The following is a 22,697-nucleotide window of genomic DNA, read 5'->3' as shown; positions in this document are numbered from 1 at the left end:
AGGGTTAGTATACAGGTTAGATTCAAAATCTAACCACTTGCTCATAGTTTCTTCGGGGCTGCAGGTCTTTAGCCTGAATCTATGATGCAGTATTTCTCAAGAACAAAATATTATAACAGCACCTTCTGTTTAAAACACGCATTTTTAAGAGAACAGCAGGATTCAGCTCCTCTAACCAATAGCCCCGCTTCAAAGATACAACAGATGTTGGTCTGTGTGCAAAGCAAACATCAGCCTTGCTAATGTGGTCTGTGCTGAATTCTTGGTAATTAGACATTCATCCCAGTGCAGAGTCAAGGTCATTAGAGTGAAAGGCTGTAATGCTTACAATTATTTTGCCCCTCATGTTTCTCTGCATGAAGTCAGGGAAGACGGCAGTGCACAGGAGTAAAAGAAGTGTTTCCATTACTGCAAAGGTCTCTTGGTACTACAGGGGCTAGGAAACAGAGACTGAGTCAGTAGTAGAATCAGCTACCGTTTGGTTAGACAGCTTGACCTGGATTTGGCGAAGGATCCACACCCCTTTTTTTTTCCCTTCCCCCCATGGCTTCTGACCTATACAAGGGAAACATTAACTGACAGAATGGCAAGCAAAAACGCGAGGGGCTAGCAACCACAGCCTAATTAAATTTAACATATTAAGAAGTGGTGAAACCACAGGCAGCTTGAAAGGAGGGCTCAAGTTCAGCATGGCCACCATTTCTAAACACAGTGGCTGCAGTGAACTATGAATCTGCAGTATCTACAAAGGACAAGCAGGAAAGAAGCACTCATGGTGAAGTCTTAAAGCACAATGATCTCTCCAAATGATAGGAATAAGGAGACTAGGGCTATTGACAATGGCTAGGTTAGAAAAAAAATACTGCAACTTTTTTCTTTAAATAGAGAAATTATGCATTTATGTCAGGTTCACAGAGAGCAGCCACTAATCAATTAGTCAAGCTTTCAATCTCCCTTCTCTACAATAACAACACTGGGCCATGACAGATCTTATGGGGATGCACATTTAGAAAAATGTGCTTTTTGTAGTCTGGTTTAAAGAGTCCTGGGCTTGATGTCAGACAATCTGTGTTTGAAACCAGGCTCTGCCAGTCACTGGTTGTGTGATAGAGGTGTGCTCTTTTACTTCTCTGGTTTCAGACTCTGCCTTTGGAAAGTAGAGTGTTGTAGGATTAAAGGATCCCTTCTAGCTATTTCCACACACCTCTGAATCTGACATCCATCACTTTAGCAACTAATTGCATCTGTCTTCCCATTATGTTAAAAGCATTATTTTAAATATTGGTGATATTAAAAATATTTAACAATCACAACAAAAGACCTAATTTGTACAGGCACTGATCTCACTGCCTTTTTCAGTGGGTTTAACTGCACTGACAAAATATACAGACCATAAAAGCTATAATGTCAATGACCACGATAAAGTCCCATTTTTATACATTACAGTAGTAGTAATTAAAAATAATGGCATTTACTATTTTTGCTTTTTCCTTGCTGTAGTGGGCCTTTACTCTCACTCATTTTTAAAAATTACTCCTGATTTGAGTATTTACCCTAATAGGCTTTTAATTTTTTATTTTATTATTTTTTATTATAGTTGATTTACAATGTTGAGCCAAATTCTGCTGTACAGCAAAGTGACTCAAATATATATATATATATACTATATATATTCACACACACATTATTTTTTATATCATTTTCCATTACAGTCTATCCCAAGAGATTACATATAGTTCCTATGTATTAGGCTTTTTATATTTTCCTTTACCAATTTTTTTTTAGCATTTCATACTTAAATGTTTGTACTCTGTTCTCACTTCCTTTTATTGGTCTTCACTTCAACATTTTTATACTTTTTTTAACCCATCTACAGACCATTCTTCTTCTTCTCTTCCTCTTTTATTTTTTCGGTCACACCTGTGACATATGGAAGTACCTGGGCCAGGGGTCAAAATCGGAGCTACAGCTGCAGAACCATGCCATAACCTTGGCAACACGAGAACTGAGGCACATCTGTGACCTATGCCGTGAAACTGGATCCTTATCTCACCAAGCAAGGAAAGGGATTGAACCCACATCCTCACAGAGACAATAGTGGGTTCTTAATCTGCTGAGCCACATTGGGAACTCCCTGACCCTACCTCTGACATCCTCTTCTGTCTAACTGATAATGCTCCTGAAGTGTCACAGACTGTTTTCTATGCTATAAGATACAGTAACAATCTCAGTACTCATTAAATGACCATCATCATCACCACAATCACCATCAATACTACGAGCCCCATAAGAAGATCACTTACTTAATGTCTGTATCCAAGACATCAAAACTAAAAATAATAATGTTTCAGTTGTTAATGCACGGCAATGTAATGATATATCAACCAGCAGACAGAATTAAGCATTTCTCAGAAATGTATGGTAAAAGTTCCTTTTCATTTTATTTTCTTGTCCTGCATAATTGCAGTTAGCTGCTTACATGCTTACTAAACCACTATAGATACATCACGTTAGGCAAATTTCTGGTACATATCTGGTGAAATCACAGCAATGGACAAGAACATATTTAAAAATACAAATTTTATTCAGTTTTACCTCTTTAATCTGTATTTTATTTATTTATTTATTTATTTATTTTGCCTTTTCTAGGGCTGCTCCTGCAGCATATGGAGGTTCCCAGGCTAGGGGTCTAATTGGAGTTGTAGCTGCCAGCCTAAGCCACAGCCACAGCAACATGGAAACTGAGCCGCATCTGTGACCTACACCACAGCTCGCGGCAACGCCGGATCCTTAACCCACTGAGCGAGGCCAGGGATTGAACCTGCAACCTCGTGGTTTCTAGTGGGATTCATTAACCAATGAGCCATGACGGGAACTCCCTCTTTAATCTTTATTTTAAAAAGTCTTCCAAAAATAGTATGAGTAGGTTTACTCATACTAGTTACACCTATGTCAATATGTTCCTAGCAAGGAAATTTTTTCCTTGGCTAATTCTGGTTTCTCTAAATGTCACAATCAGCTGGATAAATTCCAATTCAATCAGCAGTTAAGATAACTGGATATGTGAATTATTATTTATCTAATGTTTTTTCAGTTAGGTAACTTCTGAGAAAAATTTCAAACTGATTATTTGAAAAATCTATTCATTTGACATGGAATTGGTTACATAATAGTGGTATGTAGGAATAGGTAAGTGTACACTATTGAAATCTCAAAGTTGAAAAGAATCTGACTGCTGCTTGCAAGTTCAAGCAAAATGACTGGTTCTGTATTAGTAATCACAATTAACCACTAGAAACTAAACTCTTAAATTATAACACTTTCAAAGCAATACTCTAAAGGTAAAAATGATACATACTTTCTAAAGATGTAGTTAAGGGGGCCTAAGTCTCAGATTTATAAAGATGCTCTGAATATATTTTGTGAATCATGATTTGGAGATTAAATTTTCAGAAGCCAGACAAGAGTATTCAAAATCACAGAATAAATTACCTCAGAATTGATGCTCATTGTCTGATCTTAATGGCTGTTTACAATTTTCAGAATTGCTAAGGAACCCAAACTCATTTTTTTCCCTAATGGACTTAACCCTACCCAGGGTCACCTACAAATTTATTCTGGAGTGTATTGAAGTCTTCCATTTGTTTTAATAAATATAATTATACAAAAGTCCTGGACATATTTATTTAATATTTTTAAAAGGGGACTAGGATGTCAAGGGTATTTTCTCTGTTTCATTTCATTAACATAAATCACTCTGGTTAAGATGAAACACCCTACACGTGAACCGCATTAAGGCAACTCTACCCCTTAGGAGGAAAGTCAGAGCCAGGCCAGCTCAGGGACTCGCCTCAGTCCAGATTTTGAACACATTCACAAACAGGTGCAGACCCTTCACACTAAAACCAATAGAAAAGTGCGTGCTCTCCTTGTAAACACTGATCACTCTTCTTTTGTTTGAATTGACTTCATTATTTTTCTCTAATGGATCCTTTCTGTTTATTTAGAAGGAAAAAATCTGCCTTAACGTACACTGGAAAGAGAAAGAGAAAAACCCTTTACTTTGATCTCCTTGGTATGTACCCTAGAATGAGAAATGCATCCCAGTTGAATTTTTACGTCAAGACTGTCAGTGCAGTTTTTCTAAAAAATCCTCCACCTTTGTTGAGATTCCCTGCTTTCCTTCCCTAGCTGAAAGAGCCACTAACTTTATCTGTGGCCCATTGCATGATGTGTTGTACATTGTTTCATTCCAAATAATGGTAGTACAAGGCATTAAGGTTATATGAACTAAGGTATATTTACCATCAAGCTAAAAAGATTAATTTTCAGAGTCCCTCATTCGCATGGACCCTTTCCAAGGTCCTGTACCTATTTTAAAATTAAAAAAGAAAACAAGGAGTTCTCCTTGTGGCTCAATGGTAACAAAATCAACTAGTATCCATGAGGATGCAGCTTCCATCCCTGGCCCCACTCAGTGGGTTAAGGATCAGGAATTGCTGTAAGCTGCGGTATAGTCACAGACACAGCTCAGATCTGGCATTGTTGTGGCTGTGGTGGAGGCTTAGCTGCAGCTCCAATTCAACCCCTAGCCCCAGGAATTTCCATATGCCACAGGTGTGGCCCTGAAAAAGAAAAAAATAATAATTTTTCTTCCTTGGTATTCTTTCTCTGAAGGAGAATACTGACAATTATACGAGATTGAGTGAGACTCAAAAACTGGGTTCAGGCCCTAGGTATAAATGACAGAAAGTCCACGTTGTGTGAAATCATCCTTCCCTGGATGCCTGGAGAAGCAGTGGCAACTTAGAAGGTTTGAAGTATCATTCGCTTCCCTTATCTGTGTTCACCTACTGCATGGTCAATACTTTATGCTTTGTTCATTCTCTGTCTCGTGGCAATTTTCACCCCCAATTAGGACTGTACACTTCTCCAAGAAGACTGCTGGATATTTCTGCATTTTTCTCCACAGCAACTAGGTGAGCCCATAGTGGGTCAGTTACATGTATGGCAGCTTTATGCACATCCATACCCATAACACACGCTTCTAGCACCAAGGGCTGATTTAAGACACTGATCAGGCAGTCAGAACAGAATTGCGCCATTTTTGCACCCCACAGCAGACATGTCAGGAGAGTTTCATGTGGGAATAAGTTTCCAATAAACCTCAGTTTCTATGGTATTTCCCCCACAGGCATGTACCTGCCTGCCAGAAGGGAATAAGGCATTGCTGAGTGGCTGGTCCTGTATTATAAAAGAGGAAGAAAGTCTGATGAATTTGAGCATGCAGGAAACCAATTCTGAGCTGATGTTTTTGCAAAAGAAAGAAGGTGGAAAATAGATTGCTTTCACAAATGTATTTTAAAAGACAGAACTAATTACAGAAATTTGATATTAATGGAATTTTAAGAAGCTGATTATATGATGTAATAAAAATCAATACACCAACTAACATTTCAACAAGTTATATCATATAAATCCAGCTCTTAACTTTTCACACATACCTTTTGAAAATCAAAAATGCAGTTTCATGAGAAGGCAAAAAAAGAAAGGATGAAAATTATTATACAGTAATAAAGCAAAGAACTAGACAACGAGTAGGCAGACACTACAATCCAGATCCTCTAGTGGAAATCCGGTGAGAGCAGAGGGAGCCAATGCTGGGCAAACTGAAGCCCTTGCAACCAGGAGAATTGTTTTCTTCTATATTTCTAAATCCACTCATGTTTGTCTTGAGAATGCACTCAGATTCCTATTTCGAATTAATGGTGAGGAAACGTTCGAGCTTATGTTCTAGCCCTGACTCTACCTTCTCATGTGACCTTCCTAAGTAATTTGTCTAAGTCATGAGGATGTTTGAGGACAAATAAAATATTACAATAGATGCAGGGCTTTTGAGCTTTGGGAAGAAAACCCTTCTATAATCTTGGGCCCAGGAAACACCTATTGATGGGTCACAGAGGGAAGTACCTTGTAGGCTTGTTCCAGGGAAGACTCCTTCCCTCACCCATCATTTTGGGAAGAGAAGTATGACACTTCTACCTGTCCCAGAATAAGAACCACAAGAGTAGTATCACATGTAACACTGCACCTTCTAGCTTCACCATAGCTTCCCAAGCACCTTCCACATGTGGCATATTAGAATCGAGATCAATCCAACCAAACCAAGCTGCATTCTTCTGTTATTCAAGAAAAGCACTGTCTCCTTTTTTAAAATCTATTAACTGTCACAAAGGTTTGAATGTCAAAAATGCTATTTCATGACTTCTGAATGTGTTGATATAAGTAGTAATTTTTGGCTTATCCTTGTGTTTTTCTTCAAGGTTTTTTTTTTTTTTTTTTAGTCACTTACATAATTCAACCTACATGGACATCCTAAAGACGCTGGTTGAGTACTTAAACCTGCAGTAAAACAAAAGAGCATTTTAAGCAAACAAGTAAGGACTTTGCTGTTTTATTGCTCTGATACCCACAATTATCTTTTGAGTAAATACGTGATAACCACAGCTATGGTTTGATAAAGTTCAGGACTTGTGTTACATCTAGAAGTATTATCTTTGGAAACGAAATGACATTACCACACCATGATACCCAGGAGCCATTCCCAAAGCAGCTACTTTCTTTTTCAACCAGGAAAAGAATACAGTTTAACCTGTATTACCGTCTTATTTCAAGGTGTGCTTTCTTATCATTGAGGGCATTCACTTAATTAAAACTCCTCTTATTGACATAAAGACAAACTAACTTCTTTTTTCCTTCAGTAAAACATAGCCATGAATAACAAATGAGGCTCTAATACTTTGTAAGTCCATAAACGGATTTACCTATAAAACCAATTATATGTTCACACTGCAATTAGTTGCTAATTCTAAGAGTTAAAAAAAAAACAAATCTATGTTTTTAATGTGTCATATCTGATCTAAAATAAGTTTGGGAGATATGTGCACATATTTAAACTGAAACAAAATATACACAGCGACTGTAAAATATCACCAATTAGCTGTAATTTTGAATGGCAGTAACATTACCCTAAGAAAATTCACTGGATGATTTAATAGTGATATCAAAGGAAACTGACCCTCTTTCCCTCTTTCCCTCTCTTGTTGATTCTGTTTCTCCTTCGTTCTTTCTTTATGACCATGAGTTATCTAAGAACCATCTAGATGAAACCAGTGAGAAATAGAGAAGACAGTCTGTAGAATATGATCACCCAAGTGCTCAGTCTATCTGATAATAAAATATTATATATTATACAATATATTGCATTTATTTTTATTATTGACTGCTAGAATTTTAAAGGTAATATAATTTTATATTACCATGTTTATTTAATTAATAACAAACTGTCTAAAGTGCCAACTAAGTTTGCTCCTATATATCAGAATTTCCCAAACTATGGTCTGTGGAATGTTAGTTTCCATGTATTCATAGTTATTTGGGGGGAAAAAACTGGGGGGGAGTGGGTAGTTCTATGTTCAGGTAATTTGAGGAAATAATGCATTAAATAATCTAAGATTCCCTTACTACTAGAATTCTGAAAATCTTTCATATGCTTTTGCAAATTATCAAGAGGAGATTTTTCACCTTAGGGTATTTTTTTTATTGTTGAGAAATGCTTATTAATGTCACCTGTATCTGGTGTTTAGCAGAATACAGTTTGGAAAAAACTGTTATTGGTATCTCAAATTTGAAACCATTATTGGGTTGTGTGCTCTCCCAGATTTTTCCTGTGCCTGTCTTACTGTACTTAGGCTGCCATAACAAAATATCGGAGTGGCTTAAACAACAGAAATTTATGTTCTCACAATTATGGATCCTGGAAGTCTGAGGACAAGGTGCCATCTCAGTTGAGTTCTGTTGAGAGCTCTCTTTCTGGCCACCACCTCGCCGCCATGTGCTCAAACGGCCTTTCCTTGGTGTGTGCAGTGGGCTGGGGGTGGGAGGGAAGACACGCAGGGAGGGAGGAAGAGAGACAGAAAGCTCTCTGGTATCTCTTCTTATAAAGACACTAACCCTGTCAGACTAGGACCATGCCTTCATGACCTCATTTAACCCTAATTAATTCTCAAAGGCCCTATCTCTACATACCATCACATTGGGGGTCAGAGCATCCACATATGTATTTGGGGGGACAAAAGCATTTAGTCAATAACAGCGCCTAATAAACTTACATATATTTTGAATTAGCTGAGTATTCAAAGACTCTTCTTTCTTTTGATCTGAGCTGACATCATGTTCAACACTGGCCAAAAAAATCTGTCAAGGGCCTCCTTAATTCCTCTTAGGAGGTTAGGAAGTGAAGGCTCAGTTTTGTCTTTTCAAGACTGATTTCCCTAGGTTCTCCATATGGTTACTTAGGTCCAGACATATCATCCTTCTGGAGAGCTAGTGCCCAGGCCAGCCTGTGCATAATACTCAGAAGTGCTGGACAAATGGCCACCAGGATCGTGCATGAGATCAGAACACATTAATGTCAAATTAACTTCAGTAATGCAAAAATAGCTAAGTTTTCATTTCAACAGAACCAAGTCAGATGGTATCACTCATGACTTTCCTACCCAAGAGGTGAGAAGTAGGGCAGGAAATAGGACTGAACTCCATGGCCCTTGATTTTCATAGCATGACCAAGTCTCCTTGCCTGAGAGGGCTAAGGGTTGAATAGTTATTAATTCGTTAAGATGCATAATAAATCTTTACCAAACGGACCAAAAGCTACAGAGAGAGGCAGCATGCTTGGGGATGACAGAAGCCTTCGTGCCTACAGCCAACCCCTAAGAGGGAGACTTCCTCATTTCTGCTTCTTGGCTTCAATCTATATTGAGAGCACTTTTGTATAACCCTTTTGTGAGAGACTCCAGAAGCTGGGATTTAATTTTGCAGGGTCTCCTGAGGGGTCCTTATTCCTCAGGGTGTCAGGACAACCCTCACACCACCTGAGGGTTCCTTACTTATTTCCACTTCAAAGAGGCATTAATAATAATCCTTCTTAATACAGAATCCAACCAGACCTTTCTGGTGTGATGATTAATTGGGAGGTGTTGCTTCCCCTCCCAATATATCAGGTGCAATCATTTCAAACCCTAAAAATAAATGTTCTCTCTGCAAAAAACAGGCACAAACAAAAATGTTTTGAAAAGTAATCACTTGTTTAAAAAATGGAAATTGGGCTTCTGTGTTGTAAGGAATGTATGTGCATAACGGTGAAATTCAACACTGGTAAATGATCTGACTACCTCAAAGTGAAGTTTTTGCCTTCCTACAGTGGCCTTTAACCCTGCCCTTTCCTCCAATCTGAGAAGAGCTGATGTTGATGGAACATATAATGGCCCCTTTCCTGTGTAGTAAAGTCAGCAATAAAGCTTAGTAATTAAGGGTACCAGGGAGGCCCAGCCCAGCAGGCTAGTGGTGTGGCGAACACTTTTAGAACTTCAAACAATATCAAAGTCACTGAGAAACGGGCCTAGCTCAGTTCTGGTTTGAATTAAGCTTCACTTCCACACGCACTTTTCAAATCCAAGCTCAAACAAGAAAGCCAAGGCCTTCTGGATTTCATTAGAGCCAATTATCTTATCTGTTTCATCTCAGGCCTGACCCTAAGGCTGGCAAACAGCTATTCTGTGCATTTGTGTGGTTGTTTGAGAAAGCCTCCAGTCAGCCAATGGCCCGAGGACCTGCTAATTAAAACACCGTTGCCCCCCTGCCTCTAGTGATTAAATATTTTCAAGCTTTTGTAAATAATTTTTCCATTCTTTGCCCCAAGCCTCAAAGGTCCAATACATGCAGTAATTTATTTAGTTTGTCAGAGAATACTGTTGGAAATAGGGTCATAATGGAACCTTTGGAGACTTTTATATGTCTTGGTACTTCTAAAAGTGACAGTTTATAAACCAGCCAAATGTGTATACTGTTTCTGATGTAATTATGGCCTAATGGCCTTTCTCCTTTTGAAGTGATATAGAGTATAACAGGCTTACATTTTATCAATAATCATGTTTCCTCAAATGTCAACATGATATCTAGCATTGGAATTTAATGAGATCATTTAAGTCCTAGAAATTGTATCAAGGTACACTGCCTTCGAGTTTTTTGCCTGAGGGTGGGTCATAGTCATGAAGACTAGCTTGAGAGGAAGACTAATCGAATTCTTGCTTGCTCTTTGTGGTAAGGACCTGCTAGAGAACACTGTGAATTCTTTCCAGAGCCAACTTCTGAGAAATCAGTGAGTGATACAGTGATGCCACTTCAGGAAAGAAAATATTCAGGGAGTACATTTAGAATTAAAATCGTTAAATTGAAAACGTTTTCCCAGACCTAATTTATATTCATAGGGCTCTGAGAACTTCAGAATGATACTTATCTTGCAGTTGAATTGTGGGGAGGGGGAGGACATTAAGAGCTTTCTTTACAGCTCACTTATACTAAAGCACACCCAGGTTTGGTGAACACCCCTGGAAGCCCGCCATGGCCCTCCTCACACATGAGCTTCCTTTCCTCTCCTGCTCCCTCCGGAGGCTTGACCTGGCCATATGCACCAAAGTGCATGCAACTCCAGGCTAACTCCTCCTGGACCAAAACACAGGCAGACCAGTGCATGAACACACACAACACAGAGACACATCTCTTCCCTACAGCCCTGGCCATAGCCATACAAACTCACAGCTCTTCTAGCCAGTCCAGTCATGTTTTATGGGAGGAAAATAAAAATCTGGAGTTTTGTTTGTTGTTGTTGTTGCTCTTTTTGAAGTATTACAAGAAAAAATGTTGGCAGGCTCATTAGCTGCATCCAGTGTTCACTAACACACCTATGAAAAAGAGCTATGGGACTGAGCAGCTCTGCTTCTGCTGTTCTTAAAATGACACTTTCCTCTTATCCTAAATAATAGGCTTTTAATAAAAACATCCACCAAAGGCAAACAATTAAACAATACGTAAAGCACCAGGAGGCAACCTCGTGGTTCAGTTACAGTCTGGAGTCATTCCAAAGGAGAACATGTGGGTATTTTACAAGGAACAATACACTTTTCCAAAGTTATTATAAAACAACAAAATTTTAAATTGGGCCTCATAAGCCCTTCAAACTTGGTACAGGATTTCATGCTCAGCTCTGACAATGAGATGATCTCTTTACATTCTAATTTCTTCCAAAGCATGTTTTACAGAACAGTGTCAAACATTATATCTACAGATAGACATATCACTGCTTTCTTAGAAGACACTGACAAAATATTAATTGGTTTGTTTTTTAAAAAAATTGATACAGGTAAACTAAGAGACAAGTTATCCTTTTTTTTGTACTAATTAATTTTATTTGGATTCTGCATTTGATTTGTATCAACTGTCATATCCTCAAATAACTAAACTAAGTGGAATATATTAAACTCCTGACAGACTTCAGTCTCTAATTTAGAATTTAATCAGATAATTATAAATGAAATCAATAAAATGTGACAAACTGAGATATTATTTATTTCTATCTCTGCCTTTCCACCCACTGAGTCACTTGGAATAATTATATTTATATGGGATAAAGGCATCACTGAATAATTTCTGCAGGGATATTTTTAATTTAGAAGTCCTGAAATATAAAAGGGAATTGATTGTTTCAGAAACTTGTACAAGAGAGAGAATGTGGGCACCCAAAACAAAGTCAGAGGCCCAATGTGCCAACTTGAATATTTAAGAGACATTTTCTAAAACTGAAAGCACAGAACATCGAGTCATCGCGCTTTCTTTGGGCTATAAAACTTTTAAATTATAAATCTGTGCCAGCTCCATTCTTGTTCTGGATTATAAATAACACTCTTCATTTCTTTGCCTTTGACTACTGTTTGAGCAAAATGATCATTTGTTGTGAAATTCAGTCCATTTCAATAACTTCAATATTGTTTTAATTTCAAGAAGTTATGAATCAACAAAAAATATACATTCTAGGTGAAATATTATTTTGTTTTTAACTACAACAATATTCATCTTTCCTTAATACATAAGATAATATGTAGATGCTATTTTCTTGATGACATTTTCTGCAACTGCTTTGGGATGTAAAATAATGCCCAAGTTGAGATGGATTAAAAATTCTGCTGTGATTGAAAGGTGACCCAATCATCCATATCCCCCTTCTCCCATCTACCCCCTTGTTTTTTTGTTTTTTTGGTTTTTTTTTTTTTTCGGCCTACACCCATATCATACAGAAGTTCCCAGCCCAGGCCAGGGATAGAACCAGAGCCAAGCAGTGACAATGCTGGATCCTTAACCCACTGAGCCACCAGGCAACTCCTCCTATCCACTTATTAAACTGCAAAATATGAATTACAATGGCACGAATGTTACATTGCTGAGCCTTTCCCACTGCAAGTTACATGGTCTATAAGCATGCTGCTGTCCACATGGCTTCACAACAGTAATGCTGCTCTCTTTGGAGAAGATGTTTAGACAACCCATACCCAGGACCGTGGTGCCCCTAAGAAGGAAGGACAGATTTATAAGAAATTTAAGGACATCTCCTTACTCTTTTATCTAACTGCCAGAGGAGTTTAAATCTCTACATACATGGGAACACATGTTGATTTACAAGTTTCATGTACCTGACATCATATCATTAGGATGAAATATGTAAAACTGAGACTGTCATTCAGATAGATGATGTCATACAAAGATCTAGACTACTATTTGAAAATCCTGCCTACCAGAAAATGCTGCAAACTTCAGCCCTGAACCTTAGAAGTAATATCTGCACATATACTGAAGTTCCCAAAGTGGAGTCCTCTATCTGGAAAATTAATAAGCAGATTTCTATTAATAAAAATTATATTTATCTAGTTAAAAACACTATAAATTAATATTTATGGTACATTAAAAGAAAAAAGTTCTATCTATTTTTTCACATTATTTGTCATTACAATAATTTAAAATTAGTTGCAGTAAACTTTAAGTGTGAAATCATGGAAATGGAGGGGAATTATTCGGTTTGGGAAAAAAAAAAACACATCAAGACCAAAAGGTGCTGAAATTTGGTCAATAAATAGCTGTTCAATGAAATACAGGATTATTTGCCTTTATCTTACCAGTAAATGAAGCATAATCTTAAAATATTCACTGAAACTGTGAAAAAGTGTGACTCCATAGTTTATTCATTATATGTTTCTTCCATTCTAGCTATGTCATATCATAATTAACTACATAACAATTCCATCATTTACTAGATGAGATGATTTAAGTTGATGAACTGATCTGAGCTGCTTGACAATACAAAAAAAAAATCTGCTATTTCTGGCCTAAAAAATTTCACAATAATATTTCGTGGAAAGCTTTCATTTCCTGATATCTCTGAGTATTACACATATGTTAGGAGGATTTTGTGCAAGGCAAGGGTTTTGTAATCCACCATTCCATCTTGAAAATAAAAACAAATCATTTCTAGTCACGCAAATTGCTTTCTTTCTTAGAAGTGCTAGAGAAGTTAATAGAACATAGCTACTCTTTTAATTAGTCCTTATTTGGAAAACTGCATAATTGCTATACAAATTCCTGGAAATTTTTGGCTTTAAAACTGTTCTCAGTCAGAAAGGAAAAATGTTGTCTTAAAATTTTTACAGTTGATCTGACCTTTTAAAATAATAATAAAAACTATGTTGTAGCATTTGAACTATTTTAAATAGTTCTGCACAGCAGATAATATAATTCACCTTTCAAAACTTCAAGCACTTCAAGATACTTCCTGGACTTTTTCCCTGAGTCCTATACTGTCTAATAACATCATATCTCTTTGATGCTCAGCTCAAAAATGAAGTTTGCAAGTTTCCCAAGGAAGACAGGTGTGCAAAAGATCAATTTACTCCCAGGGTCAAAGAGCAAAATTCTAAGGGTATCTAGAGACACACACCTATAGAAATTGTAATTTTTTGATGAAAATTGGTACAATATGTTCCACAGATGAAAGAGAAAAATGTTCTTAAACTATACTCACTGCTAAAACTAAAGAGCAGATAGAGCTGACAGCTTTCTAAAATTTATTCCTATGGATCTTTTTCTTCTGACCTATTCTGATAAAACTTCTTGAAACATCTCTACACACTGAATATAAAGAATAGAATATGGACAATGAATAAAATTGTAGATCACACTAGCAGTAATTTCATATGTATGGCTCTTCACTGAAATAAAATATCAATAGACGAAAATCATTACTGCTTTGTTCCCAAGACGGATTGACAAGTTCAGATTTGAAGCCCACATCTTCTTTATTAGCCAAGTCTTTCAAAAAGAGAAAATGTGGGCTTGATTTGTGAGCTATGATAAATGGTCTGGGAAAGATGGTAGTAGGGCCAATTTGATATGTACAGTATTTCATATTGGCAAATTGTTTCAAGAAATTCCACCCTCTTTCCCAAAATGTCTTCAACATCCTTGGGAAAATACATACTATCATAAGCATAATATATTTGATTGTCACTAACAATTGAAAATCCATTTCAAGACCGGGAAGCATCAACCACAGCTCTTATAGACAAAATAAGACCCCAAATCATTTTGCAGTATTGAGTATGATTTTTAAATGACAACAAATCATTCTTTATTTTAAAATTGGATCTAAAAGTTCATTTATCCATCTATGTTCCATTAAAATTTAATTTGGGTTTTCTCAAGCTCAATCACATACCCATTTCAAAAAATCTGAATGTGTACATAATATGAAAATATTTCTTTTGACAAAAAAGGAAAAAACGGACTTCCATGTACAGAGTCTGGTTATCAAAAGGAAAAAAAAATTATAGGGCTTTTATTTGAGAGGCTCTCTTAGTGTGTCATATGAGGAAAGGCACAAAGAGAAGTGGTTTGAAATTATTATATATACAAGGGGAGTGAAAATCTAGGAGTTATTTTCAATTTTTAAAATAGTGTTACCATTTTAGATGTCCAAAGCAAATGCTGGACACTTTTAAATGCATTGGCAAAGAATTTCTCATTATATTATTGTTTTGTTATCCCTATTCTTGACAGAGGAGCTACAGTTTATAGCTTAGGGCCAAAGAAGTTCTGTCTCTACCCTCACACTTCTTGCCACCCACCCCTAATTACCATTAACCAGCTATGTGACATCAGGAAACTGAAATTCAAAAGGGGCTTGATATTCTTCTCTGGAAACTGGGAGCACTTAGTTCAATAACCTGTAAAGACAAAATGAGCAACTAGCAAATATTAAGTCCTCAATGAATGTTCTGTATTACTATGTTATTATTATCACTATATTACGTATTATTATTATTATTATTGTCTTTTTAGGGCCACACCCTTGGCATATGGAGGTTCCCAGGCTAGGGCGTCTAATCAGAGCTGTAGCCACAGCAATGCGGGATCTGAGCCACGTCTGCGACCTATACCACAGTTCACGGCAACGCTGGATCCTTAACCCACTGAGCAAGGCCAGGGATCAAACCCGCAACCTCATGGTTCCTAGTCAGACTCATTAACCACTGAGCCATGATAGGAACTCCTACTATGTATTATTTTAATAATGCTTTTACTTTTTATTCTCTTAGCATGAAATTTCATTAAAATATGATAAAAGTAAGAACAATAACCATAAAAATATTTACTTAGTTATCATTACCAACAAGAGAAAGTAAGTATTTACTATGGTCTCCTCTCATTTCTCAGACAGAATTAAGGAACCTCTAAATTTCAGACTCTGCGTGGGACAAGAATATTTAGAAGTAAGTGTTATAAATTAGTTGTAGTAAGGATGATATGTTTGATAAAACAACAAGGAGAGAAAATATTGTACTTATTTGTGTGTCCTGCTTCAATTATCTACTATCATTCAATGGTAAATATAACCATTATTTAGATACTCCAGGCTAACCATTACTGACTAGTTGTCTGAGGAGAACCTGCTTTATGAATGTGACAATGAAGGGCTCTATTCTCTGCTCCCAACTTAAATCAGTGTTTTTCTATTTTTATCATAAGCACGGGAGAAATCACAGGAAGTCCTGTTTTAAAGATACTGCATCCATAACAGAATTGACAGTTTGAGGAAGTGACAACAGATATGTTATCTGGTGAAATTTTCACTCAGTTTTGTATTAACGGATTTTAAACTTGCTTATATCATGAAAGCAAATAGGTATCAACCAAAGACAGCAGAAAGAAATACAGGCTGTTTGGACTATTTGTATATGATCAACTGATTCAGCTACTTTGACCACATAACATATATACTAATTTTTAAACATTCTGTTGGTTATATGGTCAAGTACTTTAACAAAGGCTACCAATGTAAACACAAACACATGTTGATTAAATATAGACACTTTGTCAGTGAAAAGTAGAAAAAAAGCAAGTATTTGACAATAAAGATAACAAAAGTTTTGACTAGATATTTATTTTCTAGATTAGACAACTTGCTTAAATCCCCCTTTTTATTTGGCATGCTGACAAGCTCAGTGAAACAAAATCATTCTTGGTAAGAGTTTTTTCCCACAGGTGAACATGACTGAAGAGCTGATATTTATAGACCCTTTGTCTATTGGAAATCCTTATTATAAACAAATATTAATTGTGGTAACTACAGACTATAACACACTGGTTATATCTTGTTTTATTTCCTTTTTTTTTTGTAATTTTTTTGGTCGGGAGGGTGCACCCACAACATACGGAAGTTCCCAGGCTAGGGGTTGAATTGGAGTTATAGCTGCTGGCCTAGGCCACAGCCACAATGATGCCAGATCTGAGCCATATGTAAAACCTACACCACAGCTCATGGCAACACGGGATCTTTAACCCACTGAGAGAGGCCAGGGATTAAACCTGTGTCCTCATGGATGCTAGTCAGATTCGTTTCTTCTGAGCCATAATGGGAACTCCTATTTCTAAGAACACATATCAACAGCTCTAACCCACTCATTTAGCCAGTATTTAGCATGTGCCAAATGAGTCATTTATTATTTCATCAATACCTTCTAAATGTAAAGGACTAGTACCTATTTTTTGAAATTAAAAATCCATACAGAAATTGTCCTTAATTCACTGATTCATTCATTTATTTATCTATCCAATAAAATACACATAATTTCAAGGACTACTAATATTTTACTTCTTTGTTGGAAATTGCCACTCATGTTTTTTAAACACATGGAGCTGTTTTCCCCATTAGATTCATCTGGAAGCATGAGATACATATTATCTCTTGCCCACTGTAAACAAACTATTAATATTGTTAAAATAACCATACTACTCAAGGTAATCAACAGATTAAATACAATTCCTATCACATTACCAATGGCATTTTTCACAGAACTAGAACAAATAATTTAAAAATTTACATGGAAACACAAAAGACCCCTAATAGGCCAAACAAAATTTTTCTGAGAAAGAACAGAGCTGGAGGAATCACGGGCCCTGACTTCAGACTATACTACAAAGCTACAATCATCGAAACAGTGTGGTCCTGGCCCAAAACACAAACATATATCAATGAAACAGGACAGAGAGCCCAGAAATAAACCCACACACCTATGGTCAGTTATTCTATGACAAAGGAGGCAAGAATACACAAAAGAGAAGAAACAGTTTCTTCAGTAAGTAGTGCTCAGAAAACTGGACAGCAACATGTAAAAGAATGAAGTCAGAACATTTTCTAACATCATACTAAAAAATTTCAAAATGAATTAAAGACCTAAATATAAGGCTAGATATTATAAAACTCTTAGAGTAAAACACAGGCAGAACAATGACATACATTGTAGCAGTATTTTTTTTAATCTAAAGCTAAGGAAATAAAAGCAAAAATAAACAAATGGGACTTAATTAAACTTAAAAGATTTTGCACAGCAAAGAAAACCATAAACAAAATGAAAAGAAAACCTACTGAATGGGAGTAAATACTTGCAAATGATATGACTGGTAAGGGGTTAACATTCAACATATATAAACAGTTCATACAACTCAACATCAATAAAGTAAAAAACCTGATTTTAAAAATGGGTAGAAAAACTGAATAGTCGTTTTCCCAAACAGAAAATGCAGATGGCCAAGAGACATGAAAAGATGCCCAACATCACTAGTCATCAGGGAAATGCAAATCAAAACCACACTGAGCTATCATCTTACAGGATAATATCAGGACGGCTATCATCAAAAAGAAAACAAATAAAAAATGTTGGTGAGAATGTGGAGAAAAATCCTTGTATGCTATTGGTGGGAATGTAAATTGGTGCAGCCACTGTGAAAAGCAGTATGGGGGTTTCTCAAAAAGCTAAACATACAACTATCATATGACCCAGCAATTTTACTCTTGGAAATATACATGGAAAAAACAAAAATACTAATTGAAAAACATGTATGCATCCCAAAATTCATAGCCACAAATTTACAATTGCCAAGATATGGAAACAACCTAGGTGTCCATCAACAAAGTACAAAGAAGATGTGGCATATGCATATATAATGGAATATTACTCAGCCATAACAGAGTGACATGTTGCCATTTGCAGCAACATGGATGCACTTGGAGGATATTATGCTAAAAGAAATAAGTCAGAGAAAGACAACTATTGTATGTTTTCACTTAGCTGTGGAATCTAAAAAATAAGAAAAACTAGTGAATGTAAGTAAATAGACTCAGACTCATAGATGTAGAGAACAAACTGGTGGTTACCAGTGGGGCGGAGCAGTAAAGGGGTGGCAATTAAGAGGTAAAAACTATTATGTACAAAATAAGCTACAAGGATATATTTATAACACAGGTAATATAGTCAATATCTTATAATAACTACAAATGAAGTATGACTTTAAGAATTGTGAATTACTATATTGTACACCTATAACTTACATAATACTGTACATCAACTATACTTCAATTTAAAAAATAATCATATGTAATCACTATAACATTTGCAGAAGTCTTAAAGAATTAATCTTTAGAAAAAGTATAGTGTCCAGTGCTCATCTAGGGACTATGGATAAGACAGAACCGTTGGAACAATCTTTTCAAGTAACTAGAACAGACGTGCTAAGCGGGCATTCCCCAAATAGATGTTTAATGAAGAGACAACATTTGACATTGTTACAAACAAATGAATGGATGCTCAAAGTTCTTTGTAAAACATACTCCTTGAGGGGCCAAGAGACAGTTAGGTTTCATGGCTCCCTCAGACTTTTGCTGAATTCACTTAATGCCTGGGGTTTCTAATGCTTCTACTGTACTGTATCATTTCTTTTTTGTTCTCTTATTCATTTATTAACTGATAATTCTGCCAGTATTACTGAATCGCTCTTCTTTACCATGCTGTGTACTAGCCATTTGTGATTTAGTTCAAGGGGGAAAAGGACTTGGTGTTTCAGCGGAAGTTCACTATGCTTTATCACACCTTAATCTTTGAAGTTGTGAACAGGAGAAAAGATGGCAGCGTGGCAGGTAGATTTCAGAGCCACATCATAGCCCTTCCAATGAGTATTCTGTGGCTTTTACAAACAGATTAAGAAACAGTCATAAGGTGTGTAAAATTTATAATCTAGAACCTAGCATATTTGACCTTAATACGAATATACATAATTACTTTATAAAATGATGTGTTAGAAATATATTTTTGTTGAACATAAAAAGTTATATGTTACTGAACATTTTTAAAACTCTTGTGAAAAATCCAAAGCATATCCTTCATTATTTCAGAAATGAATGAAAACTGCACAGAAGAAATAATTAGGCTTTTTTTTTTCTGGTTAGCAGCCTGAGATGACCTCCCAAAAATGGTTCAATAGTCACTTGACCCAGCAAATCCCACAAAATCATGCAAATTAAGAGGTTCAAATCTTTGTATTCACTTTAAGAACTCTTGTGAAACTGTCCAGGCCATTAAGGGTATGCATATCTGAAAAGTCACCAAGTATCTGAAGGATGTCACTTACAGAAGCCATGTATGCCATTTCGTCTTTACAATGCTGGAGTTGGTAGATGAGCCCAGGCCAAACAATGGGGCTGGACACAGGGTTGGTGGTCCAAAAGCAGTGTCGAATTTTTATTGCACATGCTCAAAAAATGCAGACAGTAATGCTAAATTTAAGGGCTTAGGTGTAGATTCTCTGGTCACTCAGCACATCCAGGTAAACAAAGTCCCTAAGATGCACTGCAGGACTTAGAGAGCTCAGAGTCGGATGAATCCTTAGATGAGTTCTTCCTACTATATTGAGATGATCCTTACTGAAAAAGAGCAATTGTTTCTAAGCCAGAAGAGGAGGTTGCACAGAAGAAAAAGATATTCCAGAAAAAAATGAAGAAACAAAAACTTATGGCCCAGAATTAATTCCCCCCCCAAAAATAAATTCAAATAAAATTTAACAAAAAGAAATAGTTATCTGAACTAATTTAGATATTCTATTATATTGTTAAAACTATCTTTAAAACTTAAAGCAAACATGAAAATGTTTGGTTTGCCTGCAGTTTTCTTTTTGCCATAGAAAAAGCACACAACTGAAACCACAAGGGTAATACAGGTGACAGATAGCAGCTATCTTATATCCTACTATAAATGGAGCTTCAGAAAGACAAGCTTTCCTTCCAAGATGCTTATTACAGTCCAGAAACAATTAAAAATTAAGAGAAAATCAAAGGCACCCTTTACTTTTCCCCTACCTCTGCACCCCTACACGGAGGCCAGAAAGATATCATTTCAATATTTTCTAAATAAAATAAAATATAATTAAAAAGGATTGTATTAAGAAGTATATGCTTATAAAATAACACTACATTAAAAATTATTTGAGAGTCTATTTCACAAGAGCCCCACATTAGAAAGGGATATATATATATATATATTTAGATGGGCAGTTCTTTGCCTACAGAAGACTTTATGAAGTATGATACACCTGCCACACCACACCACCCTCATGCTCTTGAGCCCACAGAGCAAGACATTTTATGACTCTGTGCTTTTCATAGTCTGTTCTCTCTGCCTAGTATGAATCCAATTCTTTTACCCCTTGAAAACCTTCACTTATCCTTAGAAGCACAGGTACATGACTGAAGCCTTTCCTGAAACTCTTCAGGAAGAATTCATCATTTTATCCTCTCTATGTCTAAGGACATCTGTTCTCTAGAACAAGAAGTATCTCTTGTATTATGTTCCCTAAAAGCAAATCAGCTCTAAATTCCAAGTGCTCGTCATTGTACCTGGCATATACTATGTGTTGGGTGACTATTTTGTGAATAAATAGTATTAGTAAATAGTAAATAAATAGTATTCACTATTTTGTGAATAAATAATAAAGGACTGACTTTCTTGATTCCTCATAACAAGTTTACATGAATTTCTAGTTACATGTGTTGAATGGCAAGTGGATATGGTACAGTTCAAAATTAACAAAACAATTACAGTTTAAATCTGTTCTTAAATAACTACGAATATTAAAAGCCACAATTTTACATTTCTGCAGCCTACCTAAAAATGCTGCTTCTCTGCTAACCAAGGCTGGATATGGTGACTGCACTGGAGAGTTTATAAAAGTTTACTAAAATAAAGCATCCACATTCCAGGCAAAGAGAACGTGCCATTCTTGAGGATATTCAACCACTTTCGGGAGCACCTGATTCATGTTATCACATCAATCAAAAAATTAGTGTATATGTCATATTTATTTTCACATTAAAGAAATTGTTGTGTTCCAAGGGGTTCTTTCTTTTTTTTTTTTTTTTAATTTTTATAGCCACATATGGGCCAGGGATGGAACCCACACCTCCACAGTGGCTTAAGTGGCTGCGGTCAGATTCGTAATTCACTGTGCCACAATGGGAACTCCTAAAAGGGGTTTTTAAAAAATAATATCTTGAGTTCCCATGTGGGGCAGTGGTTAACGAATCCGACTAAGAACCATGAGGTTGTGGGTTCGATCCCTGGCCCTGCTCAGTGGGTTAAGGATCCGGCGTTGCCGTGAGCTGTGGTGTAGGTTGCAGATGCGGCTCGGATCCCACGTTGCTGTGGCTGTGGTGAAGGCCGGTGGCTACAGCTCCAATTCGACCCCTAGCCTGGGAACCTCCATGTGCCACGGGAGTGGCTCAAGAAAAGGCAAAAAGACAAAAATAATAATAATAAACAAAAATAAAAAATAATATCTCATCCATTTTTAACTTTGTTGTGACAGAACAAACAGGTACAAAACATAAATTATCTTTCCCTATTGTGAACATTGTGATCCATTCTTAGGTAAAGCTATAGTACTACAAACAGTATTATGATAATAAAAAACTAATAATCCTGTATTGCAGACCAATGGATATGGTCATATATGAGAAGAAAGTTGAGAACCTAATATGTGTATCATCTAAGTTAACTTCATAAACAGACAAATTCATATGTGAGATAATATAAAAGTCTATTTTCCCATTAGAATTACTTTTAGATATGTTTATTAAGTTGCAAATATAGGCAAAAAGAATGTGTAATATTGAAACTCCCATAGTTTCTTATTTTTTTTTAGTTTTACTGCTAAATAGCATGAAATATATTCATAGATGACCCAAGTCAAAGTAAATGAACTTATTTCAGCTATTCATTCTATGAAATATAGATACATGAGTATATTTTTTCAAAGTACAAATCTGAAATATGAGTAGAATGTTCCTCAAATATCAAAACAAATATATTTATTTTAATGTGTAGTCCTGAAAATAGCAATTTTTGTTTTTTTTCTCTTTTCTAGGG

At 36.1% G+C, this 22,697-nt stretch overlaps 1 protein-coding gene and 1 pseudogene across 13 annotated transcripts in view; one reads left to right on the top strand and one right to left on the bottom strand.

The window, feature by feature from the left end:
- Nucleotides 1–22,697, bottom strand: part of HDAC9 (histone deacetylase 9) — a 959,143-nt gene that overhangs the window by 151,095 nt on the left and 785,351 nt on the right. The gene's annotated exons all lie outside the window — the stretch shown is intronic.
- LOC125110636 (60S ribosomal protein L17-like) lies at nucleotides 19,750–20,303 on the top strand (annotated as a pseudogene).

The sequence above is a fragment of the Phacochoerus africanus genome, chromosome 11, assembly GCF_016906955.1.
Source record: "Phacochoerus africanus isolate WHEZ1 chromosome 11, ROS_Pafr_v1, whole genome shotgun sequence".
NCBI lineage: Eukaryota > Metazoa > Chordata > Mammalia > Artiodactyla > Suidae > Phacochoerus > Phacochoerus africanus.
This window is presented reverse-complemented; position numbering and strand designations above follow the sequence as displayed.